Source organism: Vulpes lagopus, chromosome 17, assembly GCF_018345385.1.
Source record: "Vulpes lagopus strain Blue_001 chromosome 17, ASM1834538v1, whole genome shotgun sequence".
In the NCBI taxonomy this organism is placed as follows: Eukaryota; Metazoa; Chordata; class Mammalia; order Carnivora; family Canidae; genus Vulpes; species Vulpes lagopus.
This window is the reverse complement of record NC_054840.1, coordinates 21,534,613-21,558,399: the sequence shown is the minus strand read 5'-3', so window position 1 is coordinate 21,558,399 and position 23,787 is coordinate 21,534,613. Positions and strand designations below refer to the sequence as shown.

General features: G+C 44.3%; 1 protein-coding gene across 22 annotated transcripts in view; it reads left to right on the top strand.

Moving 5' to 3' along the window:
- The window catches only part of LOC121477519 (LIM domain containing preferred translocation partner in lipoma), a 667,092-nt gene that overhangs the window by 83,620 nt on the left and 559,685 nt on the right, over window positions 1-23,787 (top strand). For 2 of the 22 annotated variants that reach the window (XM_041731907.1, XM_041731903.1), the window contains one exon: window positions 7,893-8,067. The exons of the other annotated variants lie outside the window; for them this stretch is intronic. The gene's annotated coding sequence lies outside the window, so the exon portion shown is untranslated. The remainder of the gene's footprint in view (window positions 1-7,892; window positions 8,068-23,787) is intronic. 22 annotated transcript variants of the gene reach the window in all.

The following is a 23,787-nucleotide window of genomic DNA, read 5'->3' as shown; positions in this document are numbered from 1 at the left end:
GTAGTCCCTTTGAAAACTTAAGGAAGAGTTTCATGTATTATGTAAGAAGTTGATAAAAACGGATATTCACATATGTGGAGTACTTTAAAATTTATTAACTTTTTGCAACAGACTAGCAAAATTGGCTTGTTGTTTGTGTCCTTTTATCTTTGTGGACACTGAACCAGGGTGAGGAATAAAATGATGCCCTCAGGGTCAGTCTGAGGACACTGTAAAGCCGCAGATAGTTGAAACTTTTCCTAGAGCTTTGGCGCTGCAGAGAAATTTAGAATCTTCTAGGTCAGTGGTTTGTAAGCAAGGGTACCCGTCAACATCTTCAGAGGCACCAAAAAAGGAAAACAAACAAACAAACAAACATAAAACAACAAGAAAAAACTCCTTCTCTCAGATTCTCACTTGCTGTCCCAGCATCTGTAGGAGGAGCCTGGAGCTTTAGTCTTATTTTAAATAAGTTCCTGGGCGGGACACCTGAGTGGCTCAGAGGTTGAGCCTCTGCCTTCAGCTCAGGTCATGATCCCGGGGTCCTGGGATTGAGTCCCACATCGGGCTCCCCGCAGGGAGCCTGCTTCTCCTTCTGCCTGTGTCTCTGCCTCTCTCTCTCTCTCTCTCTGTGTCTTTCATGAATAAATAAAATATTTTTTTAAAAAAGAAAAGTTTCTGGGAGAACCACTGATCTGGTCTTGATCTTTGACCTGTGTCTTTGCTCCTGGGGCAGCACTGCTGGGCCATCCCAGTGAAGACTGCCGGAGGCCAGAAGCCCCCGAGACTCTAGTAAAAAGGCTCATATGTTCTGGGAGGCCCTGAGATAAATGTTGTGTAAAGGAAGAGAAGGAGTTAAGATTTTTTACAGGGGGACGTGCTTTCTTTTTATGCTTCTAAGAACATTTAAAAATGATAGGAAGGAATATATTTCATTGCTTTAATTGTCCAAGGTCTTTTTAAAGTATGTGCAATAAAATACCATTTAAGCTAACTGACCTTTATATTTTAATGCTTGTTGGAAGGGAACAATACCTAGTATTCAGCTGCAGTATATATATATATATATATACACACACACACATATTAAGTCAGCAGAGCCTGTTTTGGAATCAGAGGGTTGAGAGTTTTGCTGCCTTCCCATATATTTTACCTCTTTCTGTTTAAACATCAAGTTCCATTTGGTTGATGGTTCTTGACCTCATAATGTCTAACCTTCATATCTTTTTATTTTTCCTCTCTAAACTTATCTAGGAAGGAAACTTCAAGGGCCGATTCACTTATTTTTCCTTCTGCTGGGAAGTTCAGGTGTGTAGTGGAAGGCAGCACATGTGACCTGATCCATATTTTGACCGAAAGGGTGCTCCCTGCCCCGCCCCACTCATCCATTGGGTGATACTTAACCTTAAAGGTCACTGCTGATAGATTTTTAAAAATTGATGCTCGCTATTAGCTTGTTAGATACAGCTCATCTTCTAACTCTAAACTTGCTCTTTCTAGAAGGGAAATAGTACTCGGATTGCAAATGTGGTGAACTAGAATTTCAGAGGCTTGTGTTGACCTACAAATCTTGTAATTGTAGCCCTGCTTACATATCCACTGTGGCCTTAGATGTGTTAGGTGTAGTTCATCCCCAGGAGTTTCAGAAAAAGGAATTCTAAAATCCTTTCCCATGTTAAGAAATTAAAATACACAAATTCCTTTGTGTCGCTATGAACTACATGTGTATGTAACTATTATGTGGAATGAAGTACTTTGGGTTTAATTTCTTTCTTATTTTCAAATCCTGCTGAAAAATAGAGCTAATTTTTTCATATATGGTCTCTTTCTCAGTGGTTATTTTTTCTTTAATTTTTTATTGTAGATTATTTCAGATGTGAAAAAGTGGCAAGAATAGGAATAGTCCCAATAATACTCATATACTTTCATCTGATTCATCTATTGTTAATATTTTATATCATTTAAATTCTCCTTCTTCTTTCTCTCTCTTTACTATGTATTGTGTGTATGATTATTTTCTATAGTAATTGAGAGTAAGCTCCATGCGTCGTGATCCATCATGGTTGTCTACCACTAAGTAAAGTGTGTATTTCCTAATAATAGGGGTTGTCTCTTCATATTTGCACTGTAGTTCTCCTGTTCAGTACACTGACTCTGATTTGGTATTTTAATGCACTGTCTCTACTTCTGTTATGTCACTTTGTCCAGTTGACAGCATTTCCCCCTTCTACTACAGAGCCTAGCCCGGGATCAGATAATACACTTAGTTGTCGTGACTCTTATCTCTTTTATTCTGGAACATTTCCACAGCCTCTCTTTGTCTTTTATGGCATTGGCAGTTTTGAAGCATAAGTGCTTCTTCTTTTCAATACTGTTGTACTCCTTGTTCGCATTAGTCTGTTGTTTCTTCATGTTTAGGTTCAGTTGTGTGCTCCCTGCTAGAACGTTGCATAGATGAATCCTCCTCAGGGATTAATTACATTGGGAGCCTCATGATGATTATGATTGCCTGGTCAAGGTGTTGTTCAGTTTCTCCGCTTTATAGTTACTGTTTTTCCCTTGCCATTACTAAGCAACCCATGAGATACTCTATTCTTGCTCTTCGTCAAGCGTTTACCCTAAATTTTTGCCTAAACTAGTCTTTTCTGGATGGTTGCAGAATTGTGCTATCTTGTCTTCAGCCCTGCCTTCCCCACCATTGTGAGCGTTTCTAGCGTATGTGTTGCCAAAGGGAGCATTCCAGCATTCTGCATTCTGCTCTAAGCGAGAGTCCCTCCCGTCTCTCTGTTTCTAATATAGGGATGGACTTCCCTTTCAATCTTGTATAATTTATTAGCACTACGTAGTTATTTTGATGCTTAGATTGCCCCAGATTTGTCCCATGAGAGCCCCTTTAATCTGGCTCCTACCTCCTTGTGGCATGTTCCTGTCTTTGTTGTTGTGTTAGCACTTATTTACCTGCTAGAATAAAAAGATTTTCTAGTTTCATCTTGGGTCATCTCTGCTCAAGCTCTGAAATCAACCATTTCTTCAGTACATCCTGGTTCTCTGCAGCAGAGAATGGGATTAGGGACCAATACTTGTGTGTCAGGTGTGCTCGTGGCCACTGTGTGCCTTTGGTCACAGGTCCTTTGATGGCCAGAGCCAGGAAATCATACACATGAAAGTATATACATGCATTTCTCTGTTTATATCACCTGTATGTACACACATACCTGTAGCTATGGGGATGTGAATATAATAACACAATTATTAATAATAATGATTTTTTAAGCTCATACCACTGTACCAAACAAACCTGCTGAAAACAGTTCAGGATTTCCTTGGGATGCCCTTTCCCAACTTTAACCCTGCCTAAGACTGAAAGTTTATTGTCAAATACTATGTTTAGGAATTTTCTTCCTTCCTTCTTTTCTTTTCTTTCTTTCTTTCTTTCTTTCTTTCTTTCTTTCTTTCTTTCTTTCTTTCTTTCTTTCTTTCTCTTTCTTTTCTTTTCTTTTCTTTTCTTTTCTTTTCTTTTCTTTTCTTTTCTTTTCTTTTCTTTTCTTTCTTTTCTTTCTCTTCTCCTCTCCTCTCCTCTCCTCTCCTCTCCTCTTCTTTCTCTTCTCTTCTCTTCTCTTCTCTTCTCTTCTCTTCTCTTCTCTTCTCCTCTCCTCTCCTCTCCTCTCCTCTCCTCTCCTCTCCTCTCCTCTTTTCTTCTCTTCTCTTCTCTTTTTCTCCTTTCTTCCTCCCTCCCTCCCTTCCTTCCTTTCTCTTTTGAGAAAGAAGGGGGAGAGAGGCAGAGGGAGAGAGAGAATCTTGAGCAGGTTCTACGCCTGGCAGGGAGTCCAGATAGGGTTGAGATAATGACCTGAGCCAGAATGAAGAGTCAGATGCTTAACCTACTGAACCCTCCCAGGTGCCTCAAGGAATTTTTTTTCTTTATAGACTTCCCCCCCAGTCCCCTGTTGTCATTAGGTTGTTCATTTAAAATATATTTGGGTTTAATTCTTTTAGTTTGCTTTTGGCTTTAGCTTTCCTCCTTCCACCCTTGCCTTGTTGATTTAATTTTGTTTTTTGCATGTGTAAAACATTAACATGTTTCCAAATGTCCAAAGTAAATGAAAACGTATACCCAGAGAAGTGCTACTCCTTCCAACATTCCTTCCACCCCAATATTCCCTCTGCCTCTTGTAGGGAAGCAGTCTCTTTGTTTTCTTGGTTATCTTTCCTGTATTTCTTTTAAACCTGATTTATGTGTGTTTTCATACTGCTTTTTTTTCTTACATAAAAGGTAATGTGCTATAAAAATAAGCCTTTTTGCACTTTGCTTTTTAAAAATTCTTTTGTTCTTTCTGTTTCCCCCCTCCCTCTCTTCCTCATCTCTCCCCTTCTTAATTCTCTTCCTTCTATCTTTCTGCTGTTTTTTCCATCCTTCCTTCCTTCTCTCTGCTCTCTCATACAGCTGATTTGTGGTTAGACAGTGGAATGGTTTCCTGTGATGGATAATATTATTCATATTCACTTTCATATCAGTGGAGATTTATCTTCAGGCTATATTCTTGGAAGTGGGAATGCTGGGTCAAGGAAGAATGTTGTATTAGTTAGGTAGGGCCGAATTCTTCTCTGTGGGAGTGTCTCACCAGAATCCTCGACCACAGCATGTTGTCAGCCTTTGGAATTTTTACCAGTGTGACGGGTGAGAAATGATATTTCAGTGTAGTTTTAATTTGCATATATCCTATTTTAAATGAAGTTGAACTTTTTTTCATTTGTTTAAAGACCACATTTGTTAATTTTATAAATCTCATTTTTTGTGAATTGTCTGTTCATATATTTTGCCCATTTTTTTCAGTTGGATTTTGTCCTTTTTTCTGTAAAATATGCTTTATGAATTAGCCCTTCATCTGTGAAATATATTGTAAATATTTTCTCCCAGTGTATTATTTGCCTTTTGACCTTTCTTACAGTGCTTTTCTTGTCATGTGAAAATTTTTATATTTATATAGATGAATTTATCAGCTTTCTCTTCCATTGCTCGGTTTTTTGATCGTGGTTAGAAAGCATTTCTCAACAGTTATGTTCACTTGTGTTATTTTCCAGTGCCTGTATAATTTCATTTTTCACATTTAGATGTCTGATTCATTTGCAGGTTATTCTTGTGTATGATGTGATGAATGGATCTAATTCTGTCCTTATCCAAATGGCTATCTAAGTGTCCCAACACCAGTTGGAAAATTCTTTGTCTCTGTGATTTGAGATTGGTGGTTACTCTGTAACACATATCACGCACGACTAGATGTGAAGGGGACTAAGCAGTGGTGAACAGTGGAACAGGGTGATCCAAGGAGAATGGGGTATTGGCTAGCTAATGACCGTGTTAAACCTAAATTTGTTGACTTTCAACTCAGGACTCGGTTTCTGTTTTACAAGTCAACCTCTCCCAATCCATTTCTCTTATCGATAAATGTATAAATATATTTAACAGGAAAATGTTTATTTATTTAAAGATTTATATTTATTAGAGAGAGAGAGAGAGAACGAACAAACAGGGGAAAGGACAGAGGGAGAAGCAGATTCCTCGCTGAACAGGGAGCCCAATGTGGGATTCAATTCCAGGACCCCGGGACTATGACCTGAGCTAAAGGCAGACTATTAACTGACTGAGCCACCCAGGCACCCTATAGGAAAACTATTTAAAACGAAACAAAGTTTTAGGGATTGTCTGCGTTTTCCTTCCTGTCAGCAGTATCTATAACCACTCCCCTTCCCTGAAATAGACTGTGAGAACTTGGCTGTATACTTTTCTGGGAGCACCTGTGACTCTCTGTCTGCTGTCTCTAGCACCTGGTCACATGCTGATTACTCACTATGCCCTCTTCTGCCACCTGCCTTTTTTGCTGGTGCCTCTGTGGGTGTCCCATAGTCACATTGGGTGGGCAGTGGACTCTGGAACTTTTGGGGTTAGGAGGCATTCTCTGGTAATTTGGGACATATACCAAAGTCTCTGTCTCCTAGATTTTGGGAAATGAAGAATTCCAAATAGATTTTCCTACTTTTAAGAGTCAATACTTAAAAGTATGTCAATTTTTACAGAGAGCCTAATGAACATTCCTGTCTTTTTTTAAAAGAACCCATCTGATGATAATTTTATATCTTTGGCACAACCACTATTGTGCATTTTGCAAACTTTGTTTTGGTAAATGTTTGTTTTCTATGGTCTGTTGGTAGGTATTCCACAAGAAGGAGGGTTCTGTGGTCAAACACAATTAGGAAATGTAAACTTGATCAAATTTAGACATATTTCTTTGCTGTAGAGCTTCTTGGAGCTCATGTATGAATTCGTCAAATATATTTGATCAGGAACCAAAATCTGCCCACGCCTCTACCCATTAACAGCTTTGTTAGTTTGACCTACACAGTCAAGTTTATTAGGGCTGCAGTATTGTGTCCTGTAGTACCAGGATTCCACATCTACTTTTTGTTTTTATGATTTCCTCCTACATTCTTCCAAAGGTAAGCTGTGTAAAGGTAGGGGCTGTTGCCCTTTTATGCCTTACTGTAGTATAAATACCTACTACAATCAATGCCTGGCATATAGTAAGTGCTCATTAAGTATTTCTGAACTTGATGTCGTCATTTCTCACTTAGCTTGTTGCAGTGTTTCTAGTTTGGTTTCCCCTTCCAAATGTATGTTTTTAACAGCAGCTTCTAAACAAATCAAATGGACATATTTGCAAAGAATTATTTGTGTAATGTTTTCTGGCCTTTCTAGAGGTATAAAGCTTAGTTCTGGATCATTATTAAATAAATGATTTAGTGATGGCTGCTTGTCTCCGGGAATAGACAAATGGAATTGCCCCTTGGACAGGCAGCTCGTTCACAAGCCAGTGCCTGTGGTTGGGAGAGATACCCTTCTGCTTTTCCAGTGCAAGAGCCAGACCAAATGGCTATTGGTTTTCTCTGCCCCATGTGTCTTCTGTGCTTGAATAGCTTTTCTGATCAGCAGCTACTCTGATGTACTCCCAATTTCAGTTACTCCAAAAGATGACTACCTGTCTCTCAGAGTTTGTCTAGTCTTCTTCCACCCAACCAGGATCCCACAAAGGACTTGTATTTTAGGTTAGTCAGTATCAACCATACAAATGTGTAACACAGGCACACACGTACACTAACACAGACACACACATGGATTTTTGGAGCAAGGGATTAGGGTGTCAAATCTCTAGGTTTAGTACAGGAGCTCTTTGGGAAGTCAGAAGACTGAGGCCCTTAGTGTGCTTTATTTTCAACATTTTATTGGTGCTTTTTGAATTTATAAGTAATTAATTTTCATTGTAGAAAATTGGGAAAATAAAGATTGTGTAAGGAACAAAATCTTAGATTGCCTGGAATCCTATTTCCCTGAAGTACATTATAGTGAATAGCATTCCCATTTGCATGTGTGTGTGTATACATCACAGCCTGCTATTTGGGGGCTTTCTTTTTAGTTTATTAATTTAAAATTTTTTTTAAAGATTTTATTAGAGAGAGAAAGTGTGTGGAGGCACAAGCAGGGGGAGGGGCAGAGGCAGAGGCAGAGGCAGAGGCAGGAACAGACTCTCCACTGAGCAAGGAGCCCAATTTGGGACTTGATCCCGGGACCCTGGGATCATGCCCTGAGCTGAAGGCAGACGCTTAAACATCTGAGCCACCCAGGCCTCCCTGGGCTTGCTTTTTAAACCAGTTCTCCATTGTTAATTATGTCCTGTACTTTTAACATCACAATTAATATTTATAATACTTATGTATTGCAACACTGAATGGTTAACCTTTATTTCATGCCTACAAGGCCAATGATTATATGACACGAGTCAGTGATTGTATCTTATTTCACCTTTGTACTTCCAGGGTCTTGCTCAGGGCCATCTGTGTACATGTTTTTTGCTCAATAGATGCCTGATGAATTTAAGTGACTAGACATTAAACTGGAATTGGATCTGCCCACCTGCTTTTAAGAAATTCAACTCTGCAAATGATATATTCCACAACTACAAAAGAAGGTGACAGCCAAAGCAGATGAAGCCGCCCTTATAAGGGTAGGAAGAATTCAGTAAGACTACTGGCTCAGTAAGTGTTGCCCCTGGTGATTTGGAAGACTCTGGCAGTTATGAGACAGGGCTTCACTTGATCATGTGGTCAGTGCAGTTTGTATCTGGTCCTCATCATTTTAAGCCTGGAACTCCTCACCTCCCCACCTTTTGAAAATAGCAAATCAGGGCTTCCATGGTGGGATGGGGAGGAAATTGGTTTGCATTAGTCAGATGCAGAAGGCAGCCCAGGATCAACCCAGTGCCGTTTTCATACATGCCTGGGAGCAAGAGCTTTGCATTAATTGGCTTGCCAGTATCTGTGCTCTGCCTCAGATGCTGTGGAAATGGGATTGGTTGGCAGAGGCATTGCTCAGAGAAGGAAGAATCAGAGCAAAGGGTTTGAAGGATATAGAGAAGAATATTCCCTGCTCCACATGCATCTTCCTCTTTGGGGTATCAACAGACTCAGGCCCACCAGATGCATTGGGTAGAATTCCTTCATCGCCTCTCCTCAGGTAAGAGATGAGGCTTGTGTAGCTGAATGATCAAAAATCCCCAGGGCATCTGTTACTGAAGGTTTGTCGCCTTCCTGTGGTGTCACCTCCCCATAGGACTTCCAGCAGAAATGGATACCTGACTATTCAGTCCCCTGGAGGCCTTGTCTTTCTCAGCCACACTCACCGGTCATAGCACAGCATCTCTGTCCTCCGTGTCGTGCTGGATAAACACAGATAAACCTTCACATTCTGACTCACTCCTGCCTCATGCGAGGGAAGTTAGAAAATGTTTGGGTGGCTCACTTAAATATTATTCCTATCACGTTTTCTTGGGAAAGTACCCCTTGCCTTGGTGGAGACATGGAAAGCCTCCTGATTGCTTCAGCAACAGGGTTATAAAGCATCTCATAGGGCAGCGTGCCGCTTAAGCAGGCTGAGCCCATCCACCAAGTGTGTGGGTTCCTAACTGCAGAGGAGCAGAGGAAATCTGGAATGTCATATCCACAGCCAGGGTCCATGCGAGGCGCTTCTACTGGGCACCATGGACCATCTTTCCAACGTGCGCTCAAAATACAGATACCGCCCCATGTTACAGATGAGGAAACTGAGGTTCAGAGACTTTATGTTACTCTCCCAGGTCACAGAGGTAGTAGTCACAGGACTGAGACTCAAAACAGGATGTGAAAGGCCGTGAAATTTGTGGCTTTTCCTGTACATGCTGCCACCTGGCATGCCGTTCCAGAGCACCTCTTCCTCTGATGGTGTTCATAGATTCAGGGCTTGCAACTTGCATTTGGGGTTATGTGTTCTACTCTCTGGAAGTCTTCCTGACTCCCTGCTCCCATCCACACACACTGCATGTCCAAATGAGCACGTCACGGGTAGTTGCATTTTATAACATTAAAAAGAATGTCCATTAAGAACTTTTTCTTAGTTTTAGTTGTTTAATTCTACTTAAGTCCACAGATCTTTCCAGAAAGGGCCTGTTTAGGAATTTTTCACATGTTTTTGAAGACACATTGCAAGTAGGATGCCAAATTTGTGTCCTCAACATCTCATGATCAGGAAAACCTTCAAAATCCTGTACAGCAACATCAATTACCGGTTATCTTCAACACTGAGAAATTTCATATTTATTCTGGTATCAATGAAATTCAGATTCTGCTGCTGATAGATTTCAGCCCCAGATTTGGCTTAATATCGACTCTGACGCTCAGCTAGTGGCATTTGACCCAAGCAGGAAATAGCTACAAATTTTCTATCAGTGGATTTTTAAGCTTTTGTACGGGAAGGCAAGATGTAGGTGTCTCAAGGTCAGACTGGAACAAATGGTTTCCATGGTCACTACCCACTCGTTCTCTAATAATCCTTAAGGAAATCAAGGAGTATCCTCTCATTAAAGAATGGGAACCCACAGCTTAGAGAAGGGAAGGACATTAGTGTCTAGGGTACCTGGTCGTGGTGGAGTCTGAGCATCTGACCCCTTTGCCATCCTGGTGCATGGAATTCCACAGCTCTGGATTTTAGCCCTGACTCTAGTGCTGACCCTGGCACCTACAGAGTAAGCACGTAATTTCTCTACCACGTGTCTAATAAGAAGTGTTGGTAAACTCGTTAATTAGTGTTGTGTTTATGGTTTTATGCTATTGACTTCTAAGTGTAATTGAAATGGACCACCCTCTTGAAGATGGACATGCTCCTCTGGTGCCATGTGGCTCTGGCAAGCCTTGCATGGTGGGCAGATGGTCACTTCCAAAGACCTTTCAACTTTGCCATTCTCTCGCGTGGCAAAGGTTTGGATAGAGGAAAGGTGAGACCTAATGACTTTTGAAGTCTGAGCCAGTTTGTAATTGCCGAGAGGCCTGACTGAAAAGCAATGACTTGACATCTACGGTTAAGCACGCTGGGGTTGAGTTGACATTGGGAGTAGAAATAATACTTCCTCCTGGTCTGGGAGATGCAGGTTTGGTTGCCTACCACATGTATTTCTGGTTTTTGTCTTCAATTCCTGGTTTGGTGATGGCATGCCATCTTGGAGACAATTTCGGGTTGGTTTTATTTGCTTAATAATTATAATGATAATGTATTCACTGACATGTATTGCCTGAGCACCTAGCGTGGGCCAGACTGTGTACCCTGTTATTCCAAATCCTAAAAGAAAAACAATATGCAAGGCATATATTCTAATTCCTCCTTTGCAAGTAAGGAAATTTAGGCTCAGATTGATTAAAGCACTTGTTTACAATCACATAGAAAGTGACAGAGCCAGCGTGTGTCTAATTGCAAAGTTCCTTCTTACACCCTATGCTGCCATGATATTGACGGCTGGAGTTCGAGATCTACGTGCTCCTCCTTGTCCCCATCCCATGACAGTACTGCACAGAGCTTCGCTTGGGCTGGTGCTGGCTCTCGCTCTCCCGATGGCCTTCACTTGTGTTCCGTTGTGAGCACCCACCTTCACTGATTACATGATGCTGGTGACCCTCCCCTGGCCTCTGCTGTCAGGCTCAGGGGAACCTGATACTCTCCTATAAAGAGCTCACCCTGGATGCCCCCAACCAGGGGGAGAGAGGCCTTGAAAAGCAACCAGTATGTGATTAGGGGTTACTTTGAACTTGAGCCCAACAGGCTGTCAGTTCTTCTCATTTATTTGACCTTTCAGTTTCTTCTGAGCATTTTTGCCCAGACTGCCAGCAGTGACTCTCAACCCCAGCTGCGTGTTAAAGTCAGCTGGGGAGCTGTGTAATAGTGACTGTGCCTGGGACTCCCCTGTATGCATTCTGGTTGGAATAGGCCAGAGTGGAGCCCTGAGTATCTGAATTTTTAAAAAAACGAGTACCCCGAGGGATGATACTGTTCAGCAAGGGGGAAGAACCGATGTTTTAGGGGCAGAAAAGCCGTCTCTGCTCTTTTGCTCGCCTGCTTCCTTCCTTCCTTCTTTCTTCTTCTCTTTTCTTTCTTTTCTTTTTCTCTTTTCTTCTTTTCTTTTCTCTCTTTTCTTTTCTTTTCTTTTCTTTTCTTTTCTTTTCTTTTCTTTTCTTTTCTTTCTTTTTTTACTTTCTTTTCTTTTCCTTTTTCCTTCTCTTTCGGATACAGTATGCTTTTTTTTTTTTTTTTTTCCTGACCCTAGCAAACCTTCATTCTTATGATGTTATCATCCCATCGAGAAGGAGAATTTCCTCACCAAAAGCATTGGTGCTTCTTTGCGGTGGCTCAGGCTGTGGAGAGGGTGTCACAGGAATGGACACAGAAGTTTGAATGAGTGGCTCCAGAGCAGGGGATTGAGCCGCTTTGGCCTGGCTCACTGGGAACCACCGAAAGGCCGAGCCATGACTTCTGCTATTTCCCTCCTCATTCATTCTCCCCACACTCACCAGATTTTCATCACCGAGGGCATGTGTTCTCTAGTTTGGGAGGTATTCACGGTGACTCCCATCGATTTTACTTGGGAACATATTGTGGCTTGTTTATACTAACTTAGGTATTTGTCTGTCGTCTCTACTTTTTCTTCACTCATTTAATTTACTCCTACATGTAAAAGGATGGCTTCGGGTGAAACGGTTGCTATGGCACCTGGATGCACGTGGAGACAGTGCACCCCCCCCCCCCCCCCCCCCCGCCAAGCCAGTACACCCCAACTCCCTAGCTTGGTGTCCCGTATCCTCAGGACCGTCTGACACAGTCTTCCTCTCCAGAGTGAAGGCCACTCTTCAGTGCCCCTGGGCTCCGGCCAGCTGAACTGTACTCTGGATTCGGATCTGCTCCCCTCCTTGCCTTTGTTGGTGTTTCTCGTCCTGCTGAGACATTAACTCTGTCCCGAAGCCATCCCTCATCCCAGCAGCTAGAAATAACCTTTCCTTTCCTAGAACCCCCACACTGCTTTGAGCTGGAACGCTTTTAGAACTTATCACATTGTACCTTGAGCTATTCCTATTTATGCGTGTGTATTAATTCCTACCTTCTGTAGGTTTCTGGAGGGTGGGGCGGCCTCTTCATGTTGGTGACTCCTGCTGTGCCAAGAATATTAGAGGCATTCCCTAAATGCTTTTTGACTAAATGTGTTCCTTTTAGTTCAACTCAGCAGTTGTCCAAAATTAACCTCATGAGATATTGGTGGCTTTGGTGAACATTTGGAGAGGTACACTGGGATGGAGTGAAATCCGGTGACCTAGTTACAGAATATCCCCTGCAGGCTCACTGGTGAGGAAGGCTCATGTTTAAACTCTGTGAAAGGAGAGCCTGGCTTATTTATGGTGGTGGTTGTTTACAAGTCTTTAAAAATGATCTTCTGTGTGTGTGTGTTTTTTTTTTTTTTGGAAGTATAAAAGCAATGCATTCTCATGTAGAAGATTGAGAAAATGGGGAATGAGAGCCGAAGAAGAAAATAAAAATCACCTGTAAGACCCGCAGCTATTATGAATAAAACCTGCCCTGTTTTAACAGGATGTGATAATGTGGAGTGTCTTGTGCTTGGAGAAAGGAGTCTGCTTCTTTGTATTTTTAGTGATTGGCGGCAAGGCCAGGGTGTCCAGTGGGTGAGCTGCTTATGATTATGATTGTTGTTGTTGTTGTTGTTGCCATCGTCGTCGTCATCATCATCACTGAAGCTAAGCCATAGAAATGCGGTGCCCATCGCTACAGTCCCCCAGGAGGACTTCATGTCTGCTCAGTGATTAAACACCCTATATTGACAAAGTGCTTGCAGTCTTTTTTTAGCCGCTGGGCCTCAACAACAGCTGTGTGAGGGAAGCCACTGTCCTCACCGTACTTGTCACCACATAGTAATGGATTTCAATTAATTGGGGAAAAAAGGGAAAGCACCGAGTTGAAGGAACGAGGGGGGCCCCTACCCCCACAGTGTGCTGCGTCCACTGGCTGTGGCTGCCAGCGCAGGAAGATTAGGGTTTAGAAAATGTATTCGGGTAAGTGTAGGGAGGCTGCGGGGGTGAGTTTTGACTTTTGTTTTTTCTTCATTTTTAGGCTTTCTCTTGTCTTTTATTTTCAAATGCTGTAGTTTTATTATTTCTTAAAAAATGTTTGGCCGAAGAGAATTTAAACCGTGCAGAAGAGTAGAACAAACGCAGGAAAAGTTTCCTCAAATCCATTCATCAATGATAATCATTGTTAAAGTTTTGGAAAACACCTCAGGTGACTTAATTTAGTATGTATAGGGAAAGTCTAAAACAAAGGAAAATGATCTATGTCACCCTTTACCAAGGGAACCACAATGACATGTTATTTATGTATTTATTTTTAAATATTTTATTTATTGATTTGAGAGAGAGAGAGAGAGAGAGAGAGAACGAACAGGGGGGAGGGACGAGGAGACAGAAAAGCAGACCCCTCCCTTGCTGAGCAGGGAACCCCATGCGGAGCTTGAACCTAGGACCCCAGGATCATGACCTGAGCCGAAGGCAGATGCTTAACTGACGGAGCCACCCAGGCGCCCCCAAGTATGACATTTTATTTGTGGAAATCTGTTTTGCTCTGTAACCCCACATAGCCAGCCAACTCACCCTCCATACCCTAGTTTTTGGCTCTACTTTATAGAACATTTTGGAAAGATATAAGGTTAAAAAAATCCTATGTCAACCAAAATGCACTCGTATCTGTCTTGACACCCCACACATACCACCACACACACACACACACTCTCACTCTCTCTCTCTCTCTCAAATACAGGGCAACAACCACTATAGTTGAGAACCAGCCTCTTATTTTACAGATAGCAAAACTGAGGCCTAGAGCTTGTCAGAGGTGGCGTTTAAAAGAAAGTGGCAATCAACACCCAAATCCTGGCTGCCTGAACTCTGGCCCAGTGCTTCTTCCACCGTGATACCTCCTTACTAGGTCATAGAAGCAGTGGTAGAGAGAGAAAAGGAAAAACACGTCAGTTCTAAAGAGTGCAGTTTTTTTTTCCCTGTGTCCTTTAGCCGAGCTATTTTTGTGGCTATTCAGTACATGTACAATGCTGCCTTTCGGAGCATGAGGCTGGGCTGGGAGGCCATTCACCACCGACTGCGGCCATGCTGTCCCTCATGGCAGGCTCTGTGGAATCTTTGGCCCGGAAACCAGATCTGAACAGACTATTCTAATATATATACAAATATATATATATAAAAAATCAAATTGCAGGGTGTGAGCATACACAGAGAAAAATTACTGTATATCCTGTTGGACGGCGTACATGACAGTGAAACATTGATTTAGGAGCGTGTGGCTGGCCACGGTGGGGTGGGTAGGGACTGATGTTGAACTTGATTCATCTCTTATTCCCTAATCCATCCATGAGCTCTGATAAATCTTAGTTCACAAATGCAAAATATTCTCCCTAAATGTGACCCTCCTATTCTAGCTCCCCAAACCTTGAGTTGACTCCTTTTGCCTGTAGAATGAAGCATGGACTCCTTGGTCTGGCCCTTGGGGGCCTGTCCAGAGGATACTGATATCATATCGGGATGGAATAATGCAGCAGTGGAGAGCCAGACTTTGCAGCCAGGCTCCTCCACCACCCGCCAACCCTCTTATCTGGGGAGGTTATTGACCCTCCCTGGGCTTTGGTTCCTCCTATGTGAAATGGAAGTAGGGTTGTTATGGGGATTAAATGAGTTAGTATTTCTAAAAGCAAACCGGGGACTACATGACCCATCATGTAGCAAGTACTACAGGGTGTGAGTGTGTCAAGTGAATACCTCTCCATGGCCTCCAACGATAGTGTTTCCCTTCTGCACTAGGCTTCTGGGCATTCCTGAGTTGGGCCTCTCTTTTCCCTGCCTCTGTGCAGCTGTGATCCTCACCTGTGAACTGTTGGCTCTCTGATTTGTGCCCGTCCAAATCTTCCTCATCCTTTTGAGGCTAAACTCAGATACATCTTTATCCATTTCTTTATTTCTCCACTCATTCAACATACTCATTAATTCTTTTAACAGATTGTCATAGGGAGTCTACCGTGTTGCGGGTGTCCTCCGTGGGAAGGCTTCCGCAGTTCCTCGGGCTCAGGTGGTCTATCCCGTATGCTTCTCCTGTGACATCACCGTTGGCATCTCTGTACAGTTTCTGATGGGCCCTGTTAGAATATTAGCTCTTTCAGAGTAGGTGCTTATTAAGCTTTATTTAAAGATGAATAAATGAATGAATAAATGAATTACCTTTATGGGTATTTATTGTTTTCTTATGAAGGTAAACAATAGAAACAAAACTTGTGTGTGTGTGAGAGAGAGAGAGTGAGAAAGAGAGCGAAGGAGTGGGAGATTTAGAGAGAGTGAGAGAGAGAGGGAGGGAGATGAAGATTTTGAATGGAAGGAGGGCTCTTCTCTGAGGGCAGAGGATTACTTCCAAGTTGAAGAAAGGATGTGAGGGGGTTGCAGAAGTAGAGAGAAGCAGGATGAGAGAGTAAGGTTATTCTCTGAATCATAAAGCATTCACTCCAAGAAATGGTTTTCCTTAAGTGGTAGAAAATGTGAAGTGAATTGGGTCTCATTTTTCCTTTTCCTCTTTAGGAGGTTGGAACTCATTTTTTAAATGAGGTGGGGGAGGGAGGGCGGGTTTGGAGAAGGAAAGTGCAAACTGTTTTCTGAAGCTGTCTCTGCCAAGTAACTGTGGAGAGAAAGTTCAGGAGGTGGGACTGCCAGAGCTGACCAGCAGCACGCAGCCAGCTCAGTATTTCTTTCATCCTCGTCCTGCTTGCAGCCCCGTCCTGTTCTCCATCTCTAAACACCTCCTCCCTTCTTTCCCTTCTTAATATATAACTAGTTACAAGTAAGAAAATGGGGGGGGGGGATCAAAACAAAACAGAAAGTAGGCAGGTGATTTCAACCTATTTGATGGGTTTTAGATCTATTGACCTCATCACCTTGTCTGTTTCCCCTGGAAGTGTCCCCTCCTGTCACCCCCTCCTCACTTAGTGTCCCATCCTTCCACCCACTTCTGGCTCAGAGCAGGAGAGGAGACTTTAGCAACATGACCTGTTTGAGGCTGGAGAAGAGCAGCTCCCAGGTGCTGATTGTAGAGGTTCAGCACGAGCAAATCCCCCACCTTTTTTTTTCTGAAGATCTCTGAGCTGATTTTTTTTCTTTTCTTTTTTTTTTTTTGTCTTTCAACTTTTTTCAAAGCTAAAGGTGCTTTGCTGTGGAAGGCACAAAGGATCAATGATGGGCATACATGCACTTAGTGCTTGGTGAATGCAGCCCTCAGACTACTCTGGGGCATCCCGAGAAAGGTGCAGAGGACCAATGATTGCAGAGCACTCGGTACCTGGTACCTGCATATGCATGCACACTGTGGGTGCTTGGGGAGGGAAGATGGGCCAGGGAGCCGGCAGACAGGTGTGCCAACAAGCAGGGAGTACCTGGGGGCAGGCTGTCAAGTGATCGATGCCGGAGTTAGGAGCATGCGGAGGGTAAGGTGTCCATTGGCTGCCACTCGGGAAGGCTTTGCTGTGGGCGGCGACATTCTAGGCCTTGAAAGATAGCTAGGCTGTGATGAACGAGGGAGAAGAGTCGCGTCTTCCAGACAGACAGAGGGACTAGCAGAGGCATGAGACTATGTGGAGGAACTGGCCTGGGGGTGGTGGGAGGGTGGGTGGCAGGCTGCATCTGGAAGGTGCAGGGAGGTGAGGCTTCTCGATCAAATCATAGAAGTTTCCCGTGTCCCACTGCTGTGTTTGGGGCTTTTTCCCATAAGCAGTAGGGAGCTTTTATGGGTTTTGGAAGGAGCTGTGATAGGATTACTCTGATGAAGTGTGTGTGTTTTGTTTTGCTTTTACTTTTTCGTTTCCCGAGTCTTTTGAGGAACTGTTGGGCAGCCTTGACTCTGGGACGGGTGCACTGCCAGTCTTTATCTGTCTTCTCCCTCCTGGCCTGGCCCAGCTCCTCCTCCTCGGGCTTCTGGGGCTGAAGCGAGCCGTGCAGACTCCAGGGGCCGCCAGAGCCGGGCGGGCCCCTCTGCCTCTTCCCTGTTTCCCATTCCTCCCCTCCTCTTCTCTTCCTCCTCCTCTTTCTCTGTCACCACCCCCGCCGCCAGCAGCCGCGCTCCCCTCCCTAAAATAAATAAACCAGTCGCTCCAAAAGGTTCCAGGCACATTAGTCACATATCCCAGAAGTTTAATACAGAATTATTTTGACAGCGAGAACAAGAAGTGTTTTCTAGTTGAACGCACAGAACTTGCTTATTCCAACTGGGCTTTCTGCCGTACAGACAGATGATATGTTTTTTAGATGGATCGGCCACGCAGGAGGCTGTGTCGCTTCCCTTGGATGCATGACAAACTGCTCACTACCAAAAGTGGTTGGGGAAAAGATGTGAAATGAGACAGAGAGAGAAGAATGAAATCACATCCTTATTGCGAACATAACTTTCTCCCTGCTAACTTCGGTAAAGCCACCGAGCGATTTCTACGTGTGTATTTATTTATTTGGCTGCCTCTGGAGCTGCGAAGTCCCCTTTTTCAAGCCGGGCTCGTGCGTGTTCTAAACGATGAGGACAGATCGAGTTATTGCAATGCGGGTGGCTCTCCAAGCATTCCAGTTGAATAGCTCTTCCAGAAATATTTCTTGACTCACTTATTTAGCACTTTCTATTGCTGTTACTAAGCAGATTGGAGGGCCCTCCCTGTGCTTTTGCCAGACAACTCTTGGGTTGATGTGGATCCCTTATCCCTATTTGGCCTGTGCAAAGATGGAGGAATGGAGAGCTCACGTCCGTCGTCGTCTCCGAGGGCTTTCTCCCCCCCGAGTCCCCCCCGAGGTGCCAGCGCAGCATACGCATGGTCAGAGTAAGAGCGGGTGCTGCCCTTTGTCCAGTCCGCCCCCCTCCTCCCAGGTCCCAGCCCCAAGCGGGGAGGCCTTTCTCCTGGGACGGTTTGCCTGGGTGTGAGTCTCAGAGATGAGCACGGAGGACAGAAGGTAAAGAAGTTCCAGACCCAGGATACCTGTTCTGTCTAGCTCCCATGATCCTTCACTTCTGGCTTCTCCAACCCTTCTAGAGATTTCCAGCCTTCTGGGCGCCTGGGTTGATCTCTCTAGTTGCAGTGCGTGCCCTCTGGAGCTTTCTTACCTTCTCTGCTGGTTTCCCATCAGCCTCTCATTCCCAGGCCTTCTTCCAGGAAAGCTCTGTGTGGTCCAAGCATTTACTGGCTGTACCACTTTCGACAGCAGGCTCTTTGGGCCTCAGTGTCTTCAGACCTTTCTCCTCTGTACAGTCCTTTGTCAGACCCCTCACGACATGTGATGTGAAATCCCAGTAGGTGAGATAACCAAAGTGTAGTTATACGGTGGTGCTGTGGTTGGAGGAGTCAATAGGCTTCCACCCTGGGCCAGCTTGTGTTTCCAGAACTCTGTGCCTCTGAGGAACCTACTGTGAAAACCATGGTCCTGGAGGTGCTTCAAGACCACTGGCAGCCCCTAGGACCACAGTACTGTCTTCTTTACGCTTTCCACCTCCATGGACATCTGTCAGAGTTGAGAAAGTGGCACCTGTGTGAACAAGGAAGAGGGACCCAGAGGGAAAGCAGACCCTTGCTGTTTCCTCACATCGGCTATGACATTCTACGTGGTGAAGGCCTTTTAGCTTGGTCACTTCAGGTGACTCTTCCCCAGGCCTCCTCACCAGGGTCATGCCTGGCTTGTGAGTCAGGGCACCCCCTGGCTAGCATTTCATTATTACTCATTACTCTGCGCTGAGTGGTAGTTTGCAGCAATCCTTGCTACCATGGTAGGGTTCTGGGCCTAGCGTTTGTCTCAGGAACATTTATGAAAGGAGTAGCATGGCAGTCAAGCTATTTATAAGGAAACTTTTTTTTTAAACTCTAAATTTCCCTTCTTCAAAAAGATTTATCTATTTGTTTGAGAGGGAGAGAGAGAGAGAGAGAGAGAGCATGAGTAAAAGGGACAGAGGAAGAGGAAGAAAGAGAATTCCATTTAGACTCTGCACCGAGTACTAAGCCCAATTTGGGGGCTCGATCTCATGACCCTGAGATCACGACCTGAGCCCAAACCAATCATCGGATGCTTCACTGACTGAGCCATCCAGGCGCCCCTGAATTTGCTTTTTGTGAGGACAGTAGAGCATGGGCTGCCTCTTGTTCCTCCACTGGTATTTATGTGGCACCCACATTCACACGACACTGTTATTCCCCAAAGAAGGTTCTGACCTTTATAATTGTACTTTCCATTTTCACATTGCAAGACAATTTCTAAAGAACCTCTCTCAGCTAAGATCTCAACCACACCAGCGCAAAGGAGACTCCACAGTTAGGTTCACAGTTCACGGTTAGGAGGAGATAAACTGTGGGGATTTGAACCAGAGGCTCTTTGACTTTTACCATCTCACCAAACCACTCATGCGTCTTGTAGTAGGAATCATGAAGGGACATGCTATTAAGAGGTACAGTTTATTAAGTGCTTATATGTCAAACACTGCTAGGTACATGATTTGTAAAAAGCCCGTTTAACCTTTTTAAGTACCCCATAAGGTAGAAATGGTTATGTCCAGTTTGCAGATGAATCTCTAGGGATATTGAAAGGATAAATAACTTGCTCAGGTTCTGCTTCAGGGAACTGATGGACGTTGGATTCTGAGCAGGACTGTCTGCCTGCCATATAGGATGTGGTCCCTGTCCACTCTTAGTCCTCCCCGAGGAGATGGAAAGTGCACTCCTGAAAATCACAAAGCTAGTATGTGGGTGGCCATGTGCTGCAGTGAGGGTTGTGCACTGCTGACGGTTAACAGGGGGCTTTCTCTCTTTGCTCTTGGAGGTCATAAGGCCCTTCTACAGTCCCTTATGCTTTCTTTTTAGATTTTCTGTGCTCCACATCAAGACGGGCTTCGTCATACTGACCCTATGCCATTGGGCAAGTCATTTCTATTCTTGGGCAGCCTCAGTTTCACCCCATCTCAATGTAGCTCTCCTTTTCTGCCCTGGCATTGCTCTTCTTTTACGTTTTCCATGTCTAGAGGATGTGTGTGTTGAATTCTCTTTGTATAATTCCTTTCAAAAGTGTCGTTTGGTATTATAGATACTTAAAACATTTTTTTTTGTTTTAAATTGGAATGGCAATTGTGGATTAGCACTGTTTTCAAAGAGATTTTCTGCTTCTGAAACATAGTTTGCAAGCGTTTGAAAGTCAGACACCACATGAAGAGGTAACTAAGTCATATCAAGAAAGATAAATGCCGAGGACATGTTCTGATGGGCCAGCTGGTTGTGTCTTGCTTTATCAGTGTCATTTTGTCTCTCACGTGTGTGAGAGCAGTTCTCCCCCCAACACCTGTGTGAACATGTGCGTGCATGCACGCACACACACACATGCACAATTCTTGAGACAGAAACCCTCCTACCCTTGTTAAACTTGATACTTTGTCCCCAGGATCCGGTTAGCAAACCTTTGGGTGAGCAAAAGAAACCTCTTTTTCTCTGTGCCAAGTTCAGGGTGTGAATCAATTCTTCCTGCCTTTTGCATTTTAGTAAATGTTTCCTAGATGGATTCTTCAGATTTCCAGTAAAGACAAACAGCTCAGAAACCGGATTGTGTTCATACCCGAGGCCTGAGTTCTGTGACCCAGGCATCAGAGCTCAGTGCCATATATGGCAAAAAGAGGCACAGGGAGAGGGAGTTGGGAGAGAATACCAGACATGCAATGCATTCCTAAGAAATGTGCATTCGCAACTGACAAAATAGGACCCCACTGGTTTCCATCTTATGCAGAACATGAACTGTGAAGTTTGGAGAAAGAAGCCAATGTTCCAAGCATCTGCCACCGAGAACAGTTTATTTTCCCTTTTCTTTCAGTCACATGTAGGTTTAATTTGGAGTCAGTGTTCAAGTCAATGCTAGCTTGGAATGAGGACTAAGAAATTATTCTTGGAGTCAGCAGATGTGGGTTCTTAGCCCATCCGACCGCCATCCAGCTGTGAAGCTCTCTCTCTGGCCGTTTTTTTTTTTTTTTTTTTTTTCAGTCAAAGTGGCAGGGCTGGATCTGGTGATCGCCAAGATCTCTGCTATTTCTGTTTTCTTTGGTTCTAATTTTGCCCAAGATTTTCCAGTTTCTGTGGAATTCCCTGCGGAAAGTAGTTTCTGATTCTTCCAAATACTTTCTGTGGTTTGAACTTAAGAAGACAAAACAAAACCCTGGTCTTGAATTTTTCTTTGTGATTTCCTTAAATATGCCTTGGACGCATTATTAGACTTTGCTTGGCAGATACCTTCGTGCTGAGGGCGGAGATGAATGCGTTGACTGTGCCTTCCCGGTTGTCCCCCCACCCCCCCACCCGTGTCCCTCTTGCTGTCAGAGGAGAATTGGGCTATGGCATCACCGAGTTGTGGGAACAGGTGTGCACTTAGCACGGCCTCCGAGCGGCCTTGTTAGTAGTCTCCTTCTCTTACAAGTTCTGGCTCCCTCGTGGGAGAAGCAGGACCCGGAGGAGGCAGCCCCCACAGCTCCCTCACACCTTTGGAAAGGGAACGAGGGATGTGAAACTGAGGTGTTGGCTTTCCAGCCAGTAATTGGATGAGTCACTTGCCTGTCACGGATGCTAAGAAGGTTAGGAAGAGACAGAAATGCCAAGTTCTGGCCCTAGAGTGGACTCCAGTCATATTTCCTTTAGGAGAGAAGGCGTGATTTCTGATGCCCTTTGCCTTTCTGGGTTCAGTGGTGTGTTGTCAACACACTACAACGGTTATGTTGCAAAAGTTGGTCTTTTTCCATTCCTCATGGAAGGCGTTCCAGCCTAAGTGGATCATTCCTGTTTCCTTTCTGAAAGCAAGGCATTATTTTCTCTGCTGAGATAAGGGGAGGCTTCTTTGCTCCTTGACCGAAGCTTGCAGCCCTTGGGCTTAGAGGTCTTGAGGCAGCCCGTGCCTCTCCAGCACACTGCGTGGTTGTGGAAAGGCATTGCTCTGAGGAGGCCCTGGTGGAGGGGCCTTCCTCCCTGCTGGGGCCAAAGAGCCAGGCCCTGCCCTCCCCACCTGGCTGCAGTGGCCTCCTGGCTGGAGCTGGCCACTGCTCGGCTGCCGAGTCCGGGAGTAGGAGAGCGAGTGGGATGGGAGCTGATGATGTGGGAATGGTCGCTCCAGAGACGGTGAAAGCTAAGAGGTCTGTGTTCTGATGGCAGCTGGGCCGGGAACTTGCTCTGGGAGTTGGTCAAGATGCTTCAAGTCCCTGGGCCTTCATTTCTCCACCTGAAAAGTGAAGTGCTTATGGGTCTTGAAGGTCTCTTAAAGCATGAATGTAACATATTTCCAGATTGGCCCTTCATGTCTCAAATTTCTCTTACGGAGTGTCCCGAGCGATGCCGAGCTCATCAGCTTGCACGAAGTTCTGACTGTGCCATATCCTCCTTAACTTGAAAGAGAGCACAAACCGGATGCCCCCTCTGCAGACCCTTGCTCATTGTATATCCCAGCCGATATATATATATTTTAGTATAACATTCAGTTCCCTTCACCATCTTCTTCCACCTGGTGGACTTAGATTTTGGGATTGGGGTTTGCAGCAGCCTTCCCTTCCGTGGGTGGCATTTATCTTGACTGAGCCGCCTGTGGGCGCTTTGGTGCCATGGAGGTGGGTGTGTGAATGAGCTAAACTGCATGCAGTGATGAGGTGGTGCCACAGGGTTGTAAGTGGAGTTGAGAAGAATGCAGCAGGATTCCGGGTTTCTTTGATAGATCTACCCATAAGTTAGAGGAGATCTTGGGGAACCAAACAGAGTATGTCCTCTGCTTTGCTAAAAAGCATACATTTTAATAGTTATAAATGCTTAGTGCTATCATGCGAAAACCACAGGGAAGACCAGTCATAAAAAGTAATAATTTATTGACTGTGACTAACCCGTTGTGGACTGCGATATGTGATGTAGGTTCACCTAGGGCTCTACCGTGGACTAACTCCTTCCATGCCCCTTAACTCATCACAGCCTTACAACGGGTCTGTGATGGTGGCAGGCTTAGGAATGTTGCCCTCATTCTACTTAGGAGCCAAGTGATGCTTGAATAAAAAAAGAAGGGGCTGCCCAGCATCGTGTGGCAAAGAGATGGCACAGGGAGGATGTGTCTCATGCTCTTATGCCTGTTGCTGTTTTTTTTTTTTTTTTTAAGCTTCAGCCTGGCAAGTAAAATAGGATAGAACACACACACACACGTGTCCTCACCTCCTCCATCAGGGAGGATGGCAGAGACTGGTATTTAATTAGTAGTGAATTGTGTAAGCCATAGTATTTGGTGAGTCAGTCTTGGTGATTAGTGGGGTGATGTGTCAGTCAGCTC